The sequence below is a fragment of the Tasmannia lanceolata genome, unplaced genomic scaffold (genome assembly GCF_043159265.1).
Source record: "Tasmannia lanceolata isolate RefF3 unplaced genomic scaffold, GAP_Taslan_0.1 ptg000018l, whole genome shotgun sequence".
Taxonomy (NCBI): domain Eukaryota; kingdom Viridiplantae; phylum Streptophyta; class Magnoliopsida; order Canellales; family Winteraceae; genus Tasmannia; species Tasmannia lanceolata.
The window spans coordinates 62330773-62348101 of NW_027518695.1; the positions used below are offsets into that span (position 1 = coordinate 62330773).

A 17329-nucleotide genomic window follows, 5' to 3' on the forward strand; every position below is an offset into this window, starting at 1 on the left:
AGGAATTGGTAACTCCCTCCCACGGATCTTACCGAAAAAGATGGCTGACGCCTAATCTCTCTCCCTTTCTGTCTCTGTTGCCTTCTCTGCTCTCTCCTCTGTTACCAAAATGAGACCCCCTTCTCTGTGTTAGGGTTTGCACAATTAGGGTTTGAGAAGCCTTGATCTAATTCTTGATGATGTGAAATTGAGGAAATTGAGAAGAAGGCTTGGAGCGGCTGCCATGGAAGCAAGAGATGGAGGCAAAGATGATGCTGGATCTTGAATTTTTGAGAAGAAAACCATTAAACATAGGTTCTAGGGTTTTAGAGAAATGGAAATGGAAGTGATCAGAGTGAGGGTGGATTCAATTGGGGTTAGGGATTAGTGAAGTAGAGGGTTAGGGTCCTTGGGTAACTATGAGAGCAAGTTGATGGTGGTGGGGATAGTGGTGGTGAGAAATCAAAAGAGAAAATGATGAAGAACAAGATGGCTGAGATGGAGGAGGGTGATGGTGTGGATGGAAGTGGTGGACACGGCAAAGTGGGCATGGAACGAGGCTTGTTGACGATGATGGTGGGTGAAGGCCAAGCTCCCCATCTTTTCTTCCCTCCCTCAATTTCTCCTTCTCTCTCGCTCCTCTCTGTTTTCTCCAAATCAAGGCTCTTGATGGATTCTATCTGCCGGAGAAAATGACCTCTCCGGCAATCCCTTTCTCTTTCCCTCTTTCTTTAGCTCTGCTTGGGTTTCACCCAAACCAAACAAATGAAGAAAATGAGATGGGGAAAATAGGGATGGGGACAAGGAGATGAAGATGGTTGTTGATGGTGGTGATGGGGTCAGAACTCCGGCGAAGTGGCCGGAGAAGGTGAAGTGGGTTTGTAGGGCACAACAGAGGTTGGATTTGCAGGGGATCTTGGGTTTTAATGGGAGAAAGAGGTTAGGGATGGGGGTAATGGCTGTAAGGGCGGAGGCGTGGAAGGATTCCGGTTGGAGGTTGGTCGGAGAAGATGGAGTTGGGGATGGGTTTGGGTTAAATGAAAATGGGCTTATGGAGATGGAGATGGGGTTTACTGTAGTGATGGCTGAAAGTTTGGATGGTGAAGATGGCGGTTAAGGTGGTGGGGGGATGGCACTTGGAGGTGATGACGGCTTGGCCGGACTCCGGCAGGAATGATCGGAGAAGATGGGTTCTCGCCCTCTGTGATTTTCTCTCTTTCGGATTTCTCTCTCTTTTCTGCCAAAATGAGGTCCCCCAAAACCCTAACCGATCGGGTATTTAGTTCGAAAAATGATAAATTTTTACCCCCCCCTTTTCTGCCATGGACAACCCCCTCTTAGTGTATTTATAACCATTTTTTATACTAGCAGGGGCGGTCCAGGTAGAAAACAGGGCAGTAAATTTCTTTCTCTCCACAAGATTCTTAACCCTTTGATTTGATCCAAGGGCCACCAGGGATTGCTTGTGAAGGAAGCAACATAAAATTGCCAAGAATGCCCTCTTTTACATAGGAAATGATGTATTTCACCCCCCATTTATCAACTTGCACCACGACACTGTCTTAACTCATTCGCTAGGCAAACACGCTCGGATCTTGACAAAATTTTACAGGGACTTTGGTGGGACCCTAGGCTAGCCTAGGGTACATTTTGGGGCTTCAGAACACTAGTTTATTAGGCTATTTATTTAAATCAAGGCGTAAAAGGGTTCGGTCAAAATGGGGTGTCTACAGATGCCCCTCTTTGTCAGAGTGTGCTTCTCACACGAATGACAAAGCTGAATAGACAACACATTTTGGCCGACCCGGCTTTAAAAAGATTAAATTTTGAAATTTTGGTTTTGAAAAGAGGGTACACAAAAGCAAATTGGTGAATTAGCTTTTCACCAGACTCTAACTCTGCAAATATGTTTGTGAGATAGTCTCTCACTTACTCTTAACTCGGCGCTTGTATCGAAAATCAAAGATTTTGATTGATAAAACAAAACACGAATCACTCGGTTAACTATCGGGTGTTAAAACACGTAAAGAATATTTGAGAAGACTCAAACTTTCAATACCGGATTACAAGACGCTTAAAGAATATTTGAGAAGACTTAAATTTTTTATACCGGATTACAAGATGGGTTAAGAATATTTGAGAAGACTCAAACTTTCAATACTGGAGCACAAGACGCGTAGAGGATGTTTCGATGGCATAGAGGAAAGGAGGCCAACTCCAAGGTCGCTTACAGGGCATCAGGCACTAGAACAATTAAAAAAGTTAATTTCATCCTTGGAAAGAAGAAAGATACCAAGGGAAAGAAGACAAATACTAATGATAAGGAATTTGTTGCTAATGAGAAAGAGGCAGTTACTCGTGGGAAGAATGCAAGAGAGGCCGATGAGAGTTCTATGCCTGCTATTGATAAGAATAAGAAAAAGCCTCGTAAGGAACACAGTTGGAAGAAAAAAACATATTCTTCAGTCTCCCGTATTGGGAGACACTCCTGTTGCGCCACAATATAGATGTGATCCACATTGAGAAGAATGTATATGACAATGTAATTGGGACATTACTGAATATTGAAGGAAAAAGTAAGGATGGTGTAAAAGCGCGACTAGATTTACGACAAATGAAACTAAGCAGAACGTTTCACCCAATTACTAAAACAAACAACAAAACATACTTGCCCCTCATCATGCTTCACAATGTCTCCAAAGGAAAAAGATGTTTTTCGTAACATCTTGAAGCACGTCAAAGTTACATATGGCTATTCATCTAACATCTCATGATGTGTGAATATCAAACAACGCAAGATTTCAAGTTTGTAGAGCCATGATTGCCATGTGTTGATGCAACAGTTACTAGCTTTCGTTGTACGAAGAACATTTCCTGAGAATGTCAGCTCGGTTTTGATTGAGCTATGCAGCTTTTGCAGAGGGCTATGTTCAAAGGTGCTTAAAGCGGGTGACCTCCCAAAACTTAAAAAAGAATTTAATTAACTTTTTGCCATATGGAAAAGATACTCCCGCCGGCCTTTTTTGATATTATGGTGCATTTACCTATTCATTTAGCGGATAGAGCACGATTACATGGACCGGTCTAGTATCGATGGATGTACCCCATCGAGTGGTATGCAAGAATTATTACCTAAAGTGTTTTACTTGTTTAAGTGTTTTACATGTTCGTAATAGTAAAGTTAATCAAGAAGTGATGCTTTGTAGGTACCTTCTCACGTTAAAATCATATGTTCGAAATAGAAATTATGTCGAAGGATCTATAACAGAGGGATACCTAGTAGAAGAATGTTTGAACTTTTGTTCAAAATATCTCGAAGGGGTCGAATCAAAGCTGAACCGGGAGAAAAGGAATGACGAGGGCGTTTGGAGGGAAATAGAAGAGGGTTTCTCCATCTTCTCAGTTTCAGGACGCCCTTTAGGGAAGGTTTCTTCATTAACTCTAGATGGAAGAACACTCGAAGAGGCACATCGATATTTTCTCTTCAATTGTGAGGTTGTCAGTCCATTTCTTAAGTAAGTCTATTCGATTGTCAGCCTTTAATCCACCATGGCCATTTTCTTCTCTTACAATTTTCTATACTTACACAGTACACACATTGCCGAACTTAAGAGAAACAATCCCTGTGCTCGGCCAATGGATATAGAATGCAGTCACAAAATTGGGTTTTCTGATTGGTTTAAAGCACATGTAAGTATCAGATGGACCTTAACCCGGCGTTATCTTATATTTATCAGAAAGTTATTCTAAATTTTTACTAAATCACTTTCTGAATAGGTGCGAACGTTGAATGATGAGCAGATATCAGAAAAACTGAGATGGCTGAGTGGTCGCCCAAATTGTATTGTTTCAACTTGCAAAGGGTATGTTATAAATGAAATTCGCTTCCACGCGAAAGATCGATAACAACAAAGAAAAACACAAAATAGTGAGGTGGTTGTCACTGCACGAACCTCAAGTTTTGCAAATGCAAGGGATCTGAATCCCGTAGCGCGTGATATCACTTATTATGGTGTCTTGACAGATGTTATCGAACTTAACTATTTCGGACAACTAATGGCAGTGCTATTCAAGTGTGAATTGTTTGATCCAACGCTGGGAAGAAGAGTAAAAGTAGATGAGTTTGGTTTTACAATTGTAAATATGGCACGTCGTATTTATGACGATGAGCCTTTCGTCTTCGCAGCTCAAGTAGAGCAGGTATTCTACGTACAAGAGCACCCTAATAATAAAGACTGGGACGTGGTTATGAAGTCAAAGCCTAGGGACGTTTTTGACGTAAGTGGGGATATTCCAAAGTCATATATATATATATATATATATATATATATATATATATATATATATATATATAGAGGAAAAGGATTATACGGTCGAGCGTTTGTAAAATAGGTGCGGAAGAGAGAGAAATTTGCCTTGAAATGAATGGTTTCTCCTCGACAGATACAGATACGTGCATATGTAACCCAAAAACCCAATTGCTCTCTCTCGTCGTCTCCCTCTCCGGCGGGCTCTCTCCCTCTCTCCGACGATCGCACCTCTCCGGCGGGCTCTCTCCCTCTCTCCGACGATCGCTTGTCTCTCTCCCTCTCCCACCGACGATCGCACCTCTCCGACGGGCTCTCTCCCTCTCTCCGACGATCGCTTGTCTCTCTCCCTCTCCCACAGGTATGTGTTACATTTTTTGTTTTGCTTGGAACAACAAAAAAGGAACAACCCAAAAACCCATCTCTCATCTTCGTTTTTTGCACAGAAGATTGGGTTTTGACTATTGCACAGAAGCTTGGTTTGTCTGAACCAAAAAGGAAAAAAAACCCAAAACCCATCTCCCATCTTCGTTTTTGCACAGAAGCTTGGGTTTTGGGTTTTTTTCTTTCTTTTTGCTGCGGACAACCCTTGCGATTGGGTTTTGCAATAGTCGCGCGACTATTGCACAGAAGCTTGGTTTGTCTGAACCAGAAAGGAAAAAAAAAACCCAAAACCCATCTCCCATCTTCGTTTTTGCATAGAAGCTTGGGTTTTGGGTTTTTTTCTTTCTTTTTGCTGCAGACCCTTGCTTCAAACAACCCAAGCTTCAGCTTCGTTTTTGCACAGAAGCTTGGGTTTTGTAATCGTGGTTTGTCTGAAGCAAAAAGAAAAAAAAAACCCAAAACCCATCTTCTCATTTCCGCCGCCGCCTCCTTCTCATTTCCGCCGCCGCCTCCTCCTTCTCCGGGCGCCACCTCCTTCTACGAAGGGCGCCACGTTCCTACACTTTTTTTTTCTTTTTGCTTCAGACAAACCACGATTGCAAAACCCAAGCTTCTGTGCAAAAACGAAGCTGAAGCTTGGGTTGTCTGAAGCAAGGGTTGTCTGCAGCAAAAAGAAAAAAAAAACCCAAAACCCAAGCTTCTATGCAAAAACGAAGATGGGAGATGGGTTTTGGGTTTTTTTTTTTCCTTTCTGGTTCAGACAAACCAAGCTTCTGTGCAATAGTCGCGCGACTATTGCAAAACCCAATCGCAAGGGTTGTCCGCAGCAAAAAGAAAGAAAAAAACCCAAAACCCAAGCTTCTGTGCAAAAACGAAGATGGGAGATGGGTTTTGGGTTTTTTTTTCCTTTTTGGTTCAGACAAACCAAGCTTCTGTGCAATAGTCAAAACCCAATCTTCTGTGCAAAAAACGAAGATGAGAGATGGGTTTTTGGGTTGTTCCTTTTTTGTTGTTCCAAGCAAAACAAAAAATGTAACACATACCTGTGGGAGAGGGAGAGAGACAAGCGATCGTCAGAGAGAGGGAGAGAGCCCGCCGGAGAGGTGCGATCGTCGGTGGGAGAGGGAGAGAGACAAGCAATCGTCGGAGAGAGGGAGAGAGCCCGCCGGAGAGGTGCGATCGTCGGAGAGAGGGAGAGAGCCCGCCGGAGAGGGAGACGACGAGAGAGAGCAATTGGGTTTTTGGGTTACATATGCACGTATCTGTATCTGTCGAGGAGAAACCATTCATTTCAAGGCAAATTTCTCTCTCTTCCGCACCTATTTTACAAACGCTCGACCGTATAATCCTTTTCCTCATATATATATATATATATATATATATATATATATATATATATATATATAGTGCAAGGCAGTGGATGAACAAAATTTGGATGATATTCAAAGTTGGGAAAGGACAGATATACTTGGGACTGAGATCGACGAATCGTTGGAACAGGTGATCCGATCAAACCAAGACGACCAAGTAAACGATACCGAGCTAGAAGAGAGCACTGAAGACAAGAATAGCTTCGAGGATGATGATGGAGGCAATATTGAGTAATATTTAAAATTTCATCGACATCTGTTTGCTATCTATAGTAGATGCCATTTTCTTTCACTAAAGCAAAACTTTAATCTATATATATTAAAGGTATTTTAATCTAATTGTAACTGGATCTTACATCATTTATGTTTCACATTTTAAAAAAATCTCTTAATTGATGCTCTCTTTAATAGCCATACATATGGTTACCAATTTTTATACTTGTATTTGATGCTATCTTTAAATAATCATTCTACATGTTATTCTATCATTTGATGCTTATATTATGTAAATCACTGATGTAAACGTTCCTTTTGAATACTACGGGTGACATATTTTTATTTGAGCCATGACAAAGCGAACCAATCAATCGGACAGCCGTGAGTCACATCCTCCCCCTCAGAGGAGAGTGTTAGATCCCCGTCATTATCAGAGGAGAGAGCCACAGTCCTCTTCTCAGAGAGAGCCAGACCCGTCGCTCTCCCTCATGACTCACATGCACCTTGGCCGGCATTGGAGCTAGAGGAGACTCTCCCAGCATCTTATGTGCATGAGACGCTCCCACCCTTAATGACACAGGAGACACTCCCTCCTTCGTGGACTCAGGATCCCCATTTCGCACCCTCCTCATCGAGGCATACTTGAGGCAAGACATATTGCAGACCTTTGTGGGGTTCAAATGAGAAGATTAATGTTGGATTTAACGAGCTTGGGCAGTCGAAGACACAAAATACATGTAAAATGATGAATATATTCGGCAGTACCACAAGAATGGGTGATTAATTGCCCATTAATTATACGGGCCGGAGGAAGTTGCCTCAGCAATGCAACGACGATGCATGGGTCATTGTAAAGGTAAGACAATTTACCTTTTTCACACACACACATATATACATGTTCATTTGTTCATCTTTTATTATAATTAATATATCATACTCCGGTCTTGCTTTACTTACATGTCAACTCAACAAAGCCTTTGTCCCAAGCTAGTTGGGGTCGGCTAAATGAATCCTTTAGAAAAAAAATTCATGACTTACTTTACTTACATGTAATGTTAGAAAAATGCGTCATTTATGATGTCCGTAGGAGATGGGCTATTGGACGCATAGGTAAGCAATGGAGGGAATGACAGAGTTACCTGAAGACAATGTTCTTTGATAATAATCTCTCCGTGGATGATCCTAGAGCGATTGAGTCCCGGTACCTATCTCTCTGTGACCACTAGAGTACGCAAGCTTCATAGCTTTGATTAAATAAATTCATATGTATAATTTTCAGCAACTTCTCACCCTCTTCACTTGTTACTCGGTAATGAATATATGTGTATTTTGATGGTGGTAATGCTTAAATATGTTTAATGCGCTCTTTTGTTGTAGGACCGTTGCGCCCAAAATAAACTCAATCGCTCTAAACTGACCATCAACCACACCGGTGGATCAAAGTCCATCCCAGTATATCGGGAGGAGGAGGTGAGGTCATGATTGTATTTATGATTTTACTTTTCTTCTGATTATGACAACCCATCAATGTTATTGTTGATATATATGAGGACAGACTGTAAAGAATGGTAAAGCTCCAAGTCGAGGTGATCTTTTCATTCGTCTGCACACCAAGAAAGACAGGAAGGCTCCTAATTCTGTTTGCGAAGATATTATAGTATGTGAAATAATATTCATACTTTAATATTTATGTTGTAGAACTCTGTAAAAGATTTTATTCTATCACATTCTGGTTTATTCAGAATCAGATAAGGGAGATTCAGTCTCAGTTTCCCGATATGAGCCCCACACCCACTCCAGATGACAGCCTTGGCCAGGTATTTTGTGTCGAGAAATGCGGCAGGGTCCGCATGATAAGGGCCGTACCTACGCCTACTACGTTATTTGGCTCTACGCACAGCGGTGGGATGTCGCAAGAGAGGACTGCATCACTTGAAAGGGCCAATGAGCAACTCACAAATGAATTGGTATGTATGAGAGAAGCAGGCCCAAATGTAACAAAATCAGCCCAAACGGAACAAAATCAAGCCAATATGGAACGACAGATGTCGGTACTCTTAGCTCATTTCCAGCGTGTCCAAAATATCATTGTAAGTCATCAATTATTTTCAGTAAATAGTTCTTTTAGGTCACCATTACCTTTATGTATCTATCTTGTTATATGTTAGCCACCCGACGATCCAACTCCGCCACGATCACATGCAACCTCCTCTGACAGTCGCAGAGACCTCCCTCACGATCAGGTATAAATGTAGTTGAATATTAATATAAATATAGTCTTGGTTTTCTTCTTAATAAATAATTGCTTTTTTAAAAAAAATTTGTAATCATTGATCATTTTATAAGGTTACCTTATTGAGTATTCACAATAAGGGGGTTGAAGTGTATTGATAAGACCATTCACTATTTCTTGAAGCTTGATTTCTCCCCCGGATGAAACATATAGCCAACAGACTCCTCATTCATTAGATAGAGAAAATCGCCAAGATTTCGTGATCATATGAGGACAAATTGAATTTTGAATGATGATAAGTACATTGACAAGTATAATAATTTTTTTATTTCTTATCTGTTTGTGTTCCTTTTTTTTATCAGGTTAGATGAGCCCAGAGTACTTTATCGACATTGGCTTTTTGTTTCTTACATATTCAGTTCGGAGTTGATGTTTCATGGGCTATCTGGAGACAATGTTTATTATGTTTGTGGCTTTTGTTGCTTCCTTTTTTTTGCATTGTATTTGACTTTGTCATCTTTATGTCTTAGAATACATTTTGCTTTCGGTGTATATTTGTAAGTTTTGTGTTCATCAACACTGCTCCAAAGGTAGAAATTTGTTTCAAAGATTGAAACTTGGAATTTTTTGTTTGTTTTCTGTATGCGAAGCAATTGACTGAAGAAAAATGGAATTTACGAATGATAATGAGAGGAATGCAGGTTAGGGTTGAGAAAAGGAAGAGGAGTGCAGGTTAGGGGTTTCTGTTGTTGGAGCTGATGCATTGAAGGTCTGAGAATTTCTTATCATTTAAATTGCTTTAACTTTCCAAATGTTTTTCTGTGCATTTTTTATTTATAGCTTGTTTCTTAATTTTTTGTTTGATTATTTCGTTGTTGAGACAGGTGTGCATTTTCTCTCTAATTTTGACGGAGTTCCAAAGGGTAACTGTTGGAACGAATTGAGGGTACTGTTGTTGATAGAAAATAGAAACTTGTTGCTTCAAGGCGTGATATCACTTTCCTTAAGACAAGATTCGCCCCCACTAGTAGTGTGCAAAGGGGATCCGCGAATTGCCTCCAAGATACAATGAAGCCTAGTAGGGAAGCCCTACTATTGTTTGATGACGCTTAGCACTAGCGGAATCAAACCCGAAATGCCCTTCCGAAATTTCAAGCCTTAGAGAAATTTCTAGATAATGTTTCTGCAGAAAAACAGTATCTAGAACAGTAAACAAAAGAAAAACAGTATGTAGAAATACTTGGAGATTTTGTAGGAGTGTAGAAGAGAGTGTAAAGTCTGTCAGAATTGCCAATTCATTTTTCCTATGTGAAATGACCGAATTCTGCACATTTGTAGACCACATGGTGTCTTTTCAGAGTGAAAAACACCTCTACAGGGCACCTTTCCTGAATGTTTGAAATCTGACCGTTAGATCGCACCCATTGATATTGAACGGTCCAGATCGATCCTAGAGGTGACTGTTGGTTTGAGTAAAACCTCTCTCCAACCCAGTCATCGTTAGATCAACCATCTATGGTGTGGATCGCACCCCCTTGGCACTTGACCGTTGGGGGAAGGGACACAACCCATTTGATCACACCCTTTGACCGTTGGAGTTATGGGCCCGTTACGCCGACCATTAGGCCCGAACCGAAGCCCAACCCAACCGAACCATTCGGCTTGATGGGCCTACGACGAACCATTTGACCTATCCATCCGACCGGTCCACCTTCATCTTGATCCAACGGTGCAGATCTAATCTGGAAAAATTAAAAGCTCCAATCGCTCCTCGCGACGTTGCGTACGTGCAAAGTGCGCCAATAAAGCGCCACTATTCGCCCTATAGCCCATTGCCCACGCCGAGCGGGCGTGCGCGAACGGTGCGTTGCACCGTCCCGCGGGTCCAACCATGGGTTCAACCCAATGTGCAATCAAACAAGTAATAGAAAAGTGTAGTGCTTTATAAGCCCTTCTCTTTCTTTTCTCTCATCCGGTACGGGACTATCTTTTCAACTACACTTCTACATCCTTTTGTAAAAGCAAATCTTTCCAAGAAAACATCTTCTTTTTCCCAAACGCTTTTGATAAAACATTTTCCAAAACACTAAAACATGCAAAATACATGATTTTGAAAATCCAAAATCACTGACAGTAACTTCTTCTACTTCCTTTATTTAACACATGTTTTGTAGGGTTTTTAGGCCTTTTTTAGGGTTCTTGAGTATTTTGGTCTCAGGACAAGTACCATCTCCAACGAATGCTTTATTTCTTTCAACATAATTGCTAATAGTTTGATTACCCTTCTAATCTTCAGCAAACTTTTCTATTACCTTTTCTGGATTAAATACTTTTCTATGATGTATGCATCATCTTCTCAGTTCAATTAGTGTTGCCCTGACAAATACAAATCTTTATGGTCTCTTCAGTTAAATTAGAGTTGGATTTGGGTGGGTTTCCTAGTAGAAAAATGCTAAAATGACAGTGATTGTTAGGTTCTTTCCTAATATACACTTTCTGCTCCCAACATGTGTGACATGGATGTGAACAAATTTGTTGATCCGAGAGATGTCCAGCTCATTACTGCTGAACCCACTTTGATAGGACAGTACTAGCCTTTTGGGGCGCAACTTGGGTCAGGTTGAGCTTTTGCTAAACAAATGAATTAGAATCTGCCCGAACCTGACCCAATTTTATGGTAAAAGCTGAACCTGAATTTCTAAAATCGACCCAAGTTGCACACCACTGAGAAGTGGCCTTCACTTTCTGTCTTTCATGTTTGCAATTTAGGATCACCGGATCTTTACGACATACGTAGAATTTGATCTTACATTTCAGCTCAATTCATATCTGGTTTTGGCATCATCCACCCTGTGAACATGGTTTAATCAGGCACGCATCTTTCAAACAAGTCACTGCTTTCAATCCAGCCAGACATTCGGTAACCCCACCCAGTATTAATATTAAAAAACCATATACTGCCGACCCAAAAGAAAAGAGGCCGCAAGTGAGGGGGAGTGTTACATTATAAATGATTAAATAACACCAATTCTAATAGCTTAATCTATTGGAGTAATTGATTGTTGGACATAACCCATGAAAATCTTAATATTAAAAAAAACCGCAAGTGCCGGTTGTTGCAGATGAAAATGGTAAGAGAGAACATCTCTTGAATAAAAAGAAGGGAAACGTGTTGTACCATCGAACCAATACACTTGATTTTTTGTACTAGAGACCGACACATGCATGGTGTATAGATGTTGAATATACACTTGATTCTCGTTTATGTATCCTATTTGGGATTTATTATATGTATGTCAATACAGGTTCATGTACCCCCTTTAGGGAAGGTTACTTCGTTAACTCTAGATGAAGAACACTTGAACAGGCACATCGATATTTACCCATCAACATTACACATTCCGTAAGCAAACTTGTTTTTTTTTAGCCTTACAAAATTATATTTCAAAAAGTACTTTTCTTAATCATGTGGTTATATGTAGGCTGTTTGCCCTTGAAGTTGCTTTTTTTTTTTTTTTTAAAGATAACAATTTCATTGATATTAGAAAGGCATTAGGGGACCAGGAGTCCCACCCTGCATTATAACATATCAATAAGACTGGACCGGGCATACCCGGAGCCAGGAAAGGTATAACTAACAAGAATATCTTTACAACAAAGTAGAATTTCCTTCATTATACCATTCAGACCCTCTTATGATTCCAAAAAATTGCGGCATTCCTCTCTTTTTAAAACCAAAGCCCATTTCTCAAGTTAGCGCCAATAGAAACAAAAACCAGAAGTTAAAAGCAACAGAGGCAAACACATCCAAAAGGTTCCTGCTATATCTGTAAGATCAACGGGGACATAGAGACATTCTTCCTTACCCAGAGCATTGCTCCAAATCTTCTAGAGTGGATTTGAATTCACCAAGGATCAATTCCTCATCGGAAGCTTGGTCTTCCTCATTCAAGATCGAATTTTCTGAAGCCTCTGCGCTTGAAATCCAATCCTCCAGCCTTCGAAGTCCATCATCTTTCTTTGTTTCCCAATTCAATCTCCTTTCTTTTCTTTCATCCATCATGAATTTGACAAAGAGGTGTTTGTGCAAGGGCTTATGGGTTTCTTTCACATCGTATAGCCCAGTTAACTGAAAGAAAACCTCCCTCCTATTGGCCTCTCTCTTAAAACTAGTCCATTCCTTTTTCAAGAATGCACCAATATCCTCTCTGGGTGTTGGAGAGGATTTTGAAGCCTTTTCTTCATTATAACTTAATCCCCTGAATCGTAGGAGGAGTTCCTCCGGGTCCGAGGACCGCTTCCTTTACCTTGAAGTTGCTTTTTCAAAGTTGTTGTACGTTAATAATGTCCTTTCTGTAAAAAGATCATTTAGTTAGTTTCAATTCTCTTAACTGATATTGTGTTAGTTGAGTCACTTGATTTTGAGGGCATTATTGATGGAGGCTAGGTTTGTAGGTCATTAATGGAGAATAAGCTAAGGAGTGGAACCACCCTTGTTGTGGATCGTTGATGGAGACTATGTTTGAGGTCATTGATGGAGACTATATTTGAGGTCATTGATGGAGACAATGTTTGTAGGTCATCATATGCTATTTTCTTCCATTGTCTATGTTTTAATGTTTACATTGAATTCCTTGACTAGCATTGCATCTTGATGATCTAGACAGGATGGTACACTAGTCGACATAGTAGGTAATGTGTCCATTTAATATATCCTCCAAAAGGAGAGAACGTCCATATTCAATTGATGAACCCTATCACATCCCAGATCCATTGAAATAGGATGGAAAAAAAGATTATTTTTCAAGTATATAATTATCTTGATTATATCAGGAATGTGAATGCCTGCCAAAAATTAATGCTAATGTCAATGTGAATGTCTTGAAATAGGATTGAATTTCAATGTTTATGTGAATGAGAATGTCTTGAAATAGGATGGAATTTCAATGTTAATGTGAATGTGATTGTCTGCTAGCATAGCAGGAATTACCAGGTTCATGTATGACGAATAGGGATTGAATGCATGTCAAAATTTACCGGATGTACCCTATTTGGGCATTATCAGTATCTGAAATTTTTAAAAAAATACAGTTTAATAAATGCCGGTGAACAAAAACATTTGCAGTGCTAATGTAAATGTTACCGAATGTCCATTTTTACCGACGTTTTAAAATTAATTGTTTTAAAACGTTGGTAAACGTCAGTAAAACAATATTCAATGACGGTTTTGCTTAAACATCGCTAAAACCCTTTAGGGAGAGTGGATTTACCGACGTTTTAAGTAAACGTCTGTAAAACAAATTCCGGCGTTTTAGTCTACTATCAGCGAGGTTTGCGAACACCGGTGAAGAGAAACTTTCTTGTAGTGAGATTCCTCCATGAACTTTTTCTTTCTTTGCCCCATAGTGCGGCATATCTTTGTATTTCTTTTCATTTTCATGCTATCTTCTTGTTATTTGGACGGCCTCGGTCTGTAATAAAATCTTCACCGTTCAAACATAAATAAAATAGCAAAGGATGGAGTTAAGGAAGTGGAGATTGTTGAATTTAGTGAAGAGTTAGAGAGAGATAGGGGGTGGGGGGCAATGTAGAGTTTATGATTGAGATTTTATGATTTTTGTATTCCTGTTTGGGACACCTTGTCCCATGTTTCTAATATTTCTTCCTTTCTCGGATTTAATAAAATTCTGTCTTTCAAAAGAAAAAAAGAGAGTAAAACAAGCCTTAACCATTCCACACTAGGCTCTACTGCAACAAATATGCACGTAAGCACACACACGACTATCGGTTTGCACCCAGCTTTTTTATTGTACGCAAAGATGAAAGAATTCATCTTGATCCTTAACTGGACCGAGAACAAGTCTTACATAGGGCACATGGGCATCTGTCAAGCGCACAGTTGCGGCCAATTCTGACATCGAAAGTGTCTTTGTCATGTTGCTTTGAGTGTTACAAGTATGACCTTTTTCTTTCTTTTTGAATGGTGTGACAAGTATGACCAGTTACTTTCTGCGTGCATTCAATTGGTGTTAAACTGTCCCTGATAAATTTTTTTTCATCAATGCCCGTAGATTCAACTATGATAGAAATCTCCATAGAAATGTGTAGTAAGTGGGACGCAGTTGCTAGAGTGGGAAGCAAGTGCGAGAAACGATGCACAAAGCGAAAGCTGGAAGTGAGGGGTTTGGAAAAGAGAGAATGCGAGAAGCGAAAAGCTCTAAAGAAAGAGAAAATGTATGAGAAACATCATTGAGCTCCATTTGAAACTAATAAGAATTACATAGGAGTCTTCACGACTGATAGAATTACAAGTTCTAGGAATTTATAGTTTTACATGTTTTATTCATATATATTTAATGTTAAGCTTTTTGAAAAAAGATCCACAAAATTTTCATTTGAAACTTAAGATGAGTTTTTAAGTTTTAAATGCTCTTTTTTCTTAAACACGCTCCTTCAACTTATCAAAAGGAGAAAACATTTTTTAGGAAAAAATAAACACCTAAATTGGAAGTGTACTCTTAATTAATAGGAAATGCGTAAGAAGCGTCCAGGAAGTGTGCTTCCCCTAAATTTGGGAAGCAAGAAGAACTTGGCTTCCGAAGCGAGTTTATTGGGAAGCAATCTTCCCATCAAACTAGGAAGTTTCTGGTAACTATGACTTGGAATAGAGGACCTTATTGCTTCTCATTTTTCATTATTTTTTCGTATTCGCAGGTGCTGTTTTGGCTCTTGGGGCAGGAGCGATTTTTGGTTGGACTTTCGGACAGGAAATTGCGTTTCATTGGCTGCAACTCTATAGGATGGATACCATGTCTGCTCAGCTCCAGTTTTTGGATTGGTGGGAGAAGAAAACTCAAGGTCAGTACTGCCTACTTTTATCTGCCATGGAAAAAAATAAAACCATCTCCTCAAATAAAATATCTCCAGTTGAGAAGCCTTGCTAAATGATGCAATTTTCCTGTCTTGGACAGGAAGGTAACTCTACACGATTGATAGACTAGGTTTTCAGCTCAAATTATTGATTTGTGTAAGAGCAAAACTGAAGGTCAGTGATGATCACTCAAGCTTGTCATGAGAAATAAGCCCATCTCCTTCTCTTCTGTTAAATAAAGTTTAACATCTGATAAGATGCCTTGTTAGCTGACATGGGTTGTTTCGTGTTTACTATGATTTTCTCCATGTTCTTTTTATTTTTGTTCATTTTGTTAGTAGATTTTCATGAATATTCATATAAACCCTCTTGATAATCTGCACCCACACTAGTTTTTCTGAGATTTTATATGCTGTCTGAGCATGAATCCCAGTATTTTTTTTTTCAAAAAGTACTGTGGGACCCACATCATAGGATGATCCAAATCGTTCATTTGTTGGATCACAACTTAAATAGGCTGTACACCATAAATCATCTCCATAGGATGATCCTTTGAAAAAAGTACTGTGGGGCCCGCATCATTAGTTGGGTCACAACATAAATAGGCTGGATCGAATAAATCATCTTCATAGGATCATCCTATGGAAATGACTTTTGGGGTACACTATTTAAGTTGTGGACCAACAAATTCATGGTTTGGATCATCCTATGATGTGGGCCCCACATTACTTTTTGAAAAATACTGGACTATATAAAATCTCTGTTTTGATAATGGGAGCCCTCTTTATTTTGCACTCATCTCATTGGCTATCACGATTCCCACCAAGATGTCAGCATCAGTGTTTCAAAATGCGGGTGCATGCCAAAACACGACCAAAGCAAATCCTATTCGACTCATTAAGATGAGAGCGAGTAATCGAGTCAACTCGACTAGTCAACGATGATTGGGGGAGTTTTGAGATTATGGTCAACAACCAATCCAAAAGTTTAAAGTAAAAAGAGATGCCACATTAAAGACTGGTAATTATGCTTAGAGCTATTAATTGTAGATATGCTGATTTTTCCTCTACTTTATATGTAACTAGTTGCAGTCCCGTGCGATGCACGGGGCAAGGAAAAAATATGATTTTAAATTGTTTTTCAAATTAAACAGTATGTTTAAAGAGGAAAAAAAGCATTGAAATTGTTCGAGAACGAAAAAAAATCCTCGAATCAATCAATTAATCAATTGTTTTGTAGATAATCATTTTGAAGAAGAAACATGGTGTACCTCATATAAAATAGAAATAAAAAACAGATCGAGAGCAAAGATGTTGCTGGAGACATAAAAAGAGATAAGATATTATAATACATGAAAAATTAAGATGGGGAGAGAGTGAGAGGTGGGCGTGATACAAATTACCTTAGATCAATAAATAAATAATCAAGTAATAAAGCCACCATAATCAGCATGCAAGATGAAACAAATCAAAGGTCCTAATGTCCACAAAATAATTTATCAGTAATTAGTCTCGCTCAAAATTTCTGAACATTTGACAATAAAAAATAATAATTAGATCAAAAAATAATAATTGCATTCAACCAAAAACAAATAGATGTTATCAAGTTTATAAATAACTTTATAAAATGGCATAACACAAATGAAACATTAGTTTGGATTTCATGAAGAATACCCAATTCGTTGTTGATCTCTTATTGATGCTTCCTCATCTCCAACAGATTATGCAACTACAGAAGTGAATATCTTAGCCATATAACTTTACGGAAAAAATTGTACAATTTCAATTCAAAACCCAATATCACACAACAGACTGTGGAGTTAAAAGGTATAAGGGAAAAATTATGGAGAAGAAACCCATAGAAACCAGAAAATTTGGGAATAAACCATGCCTTCATCAAAACAAATAAATCAAATATCACATCAGAATTGTCTCAAAACACAAATGAAAGGAAATTTAAAACGAACATA

General features: G+C 39.2%; 1 long non-coding RNA gene across 1 annotated transcript; it reads left to right on the forward strand.

Moving 5' to 3' along the window:
- The first annotated feature begins 14574 nt into the window (after positions 1 to 14574).
- On the forward strand, positions 14575 to 15625 carry LOC143849711 (uncharacterized). The gene is made up of 3 exons (XR_013235790.1): positions 14575 to 14723; positions 15204 to 15347; positions 15461 to 15625. It is a non-coding gene; the product is annotated as an uncharacterized LOC143849711 (long non-coding RNA).
- The last annotated feature ends 1704 nt before the right edge of the window (positions 15626 to 17329 follow it).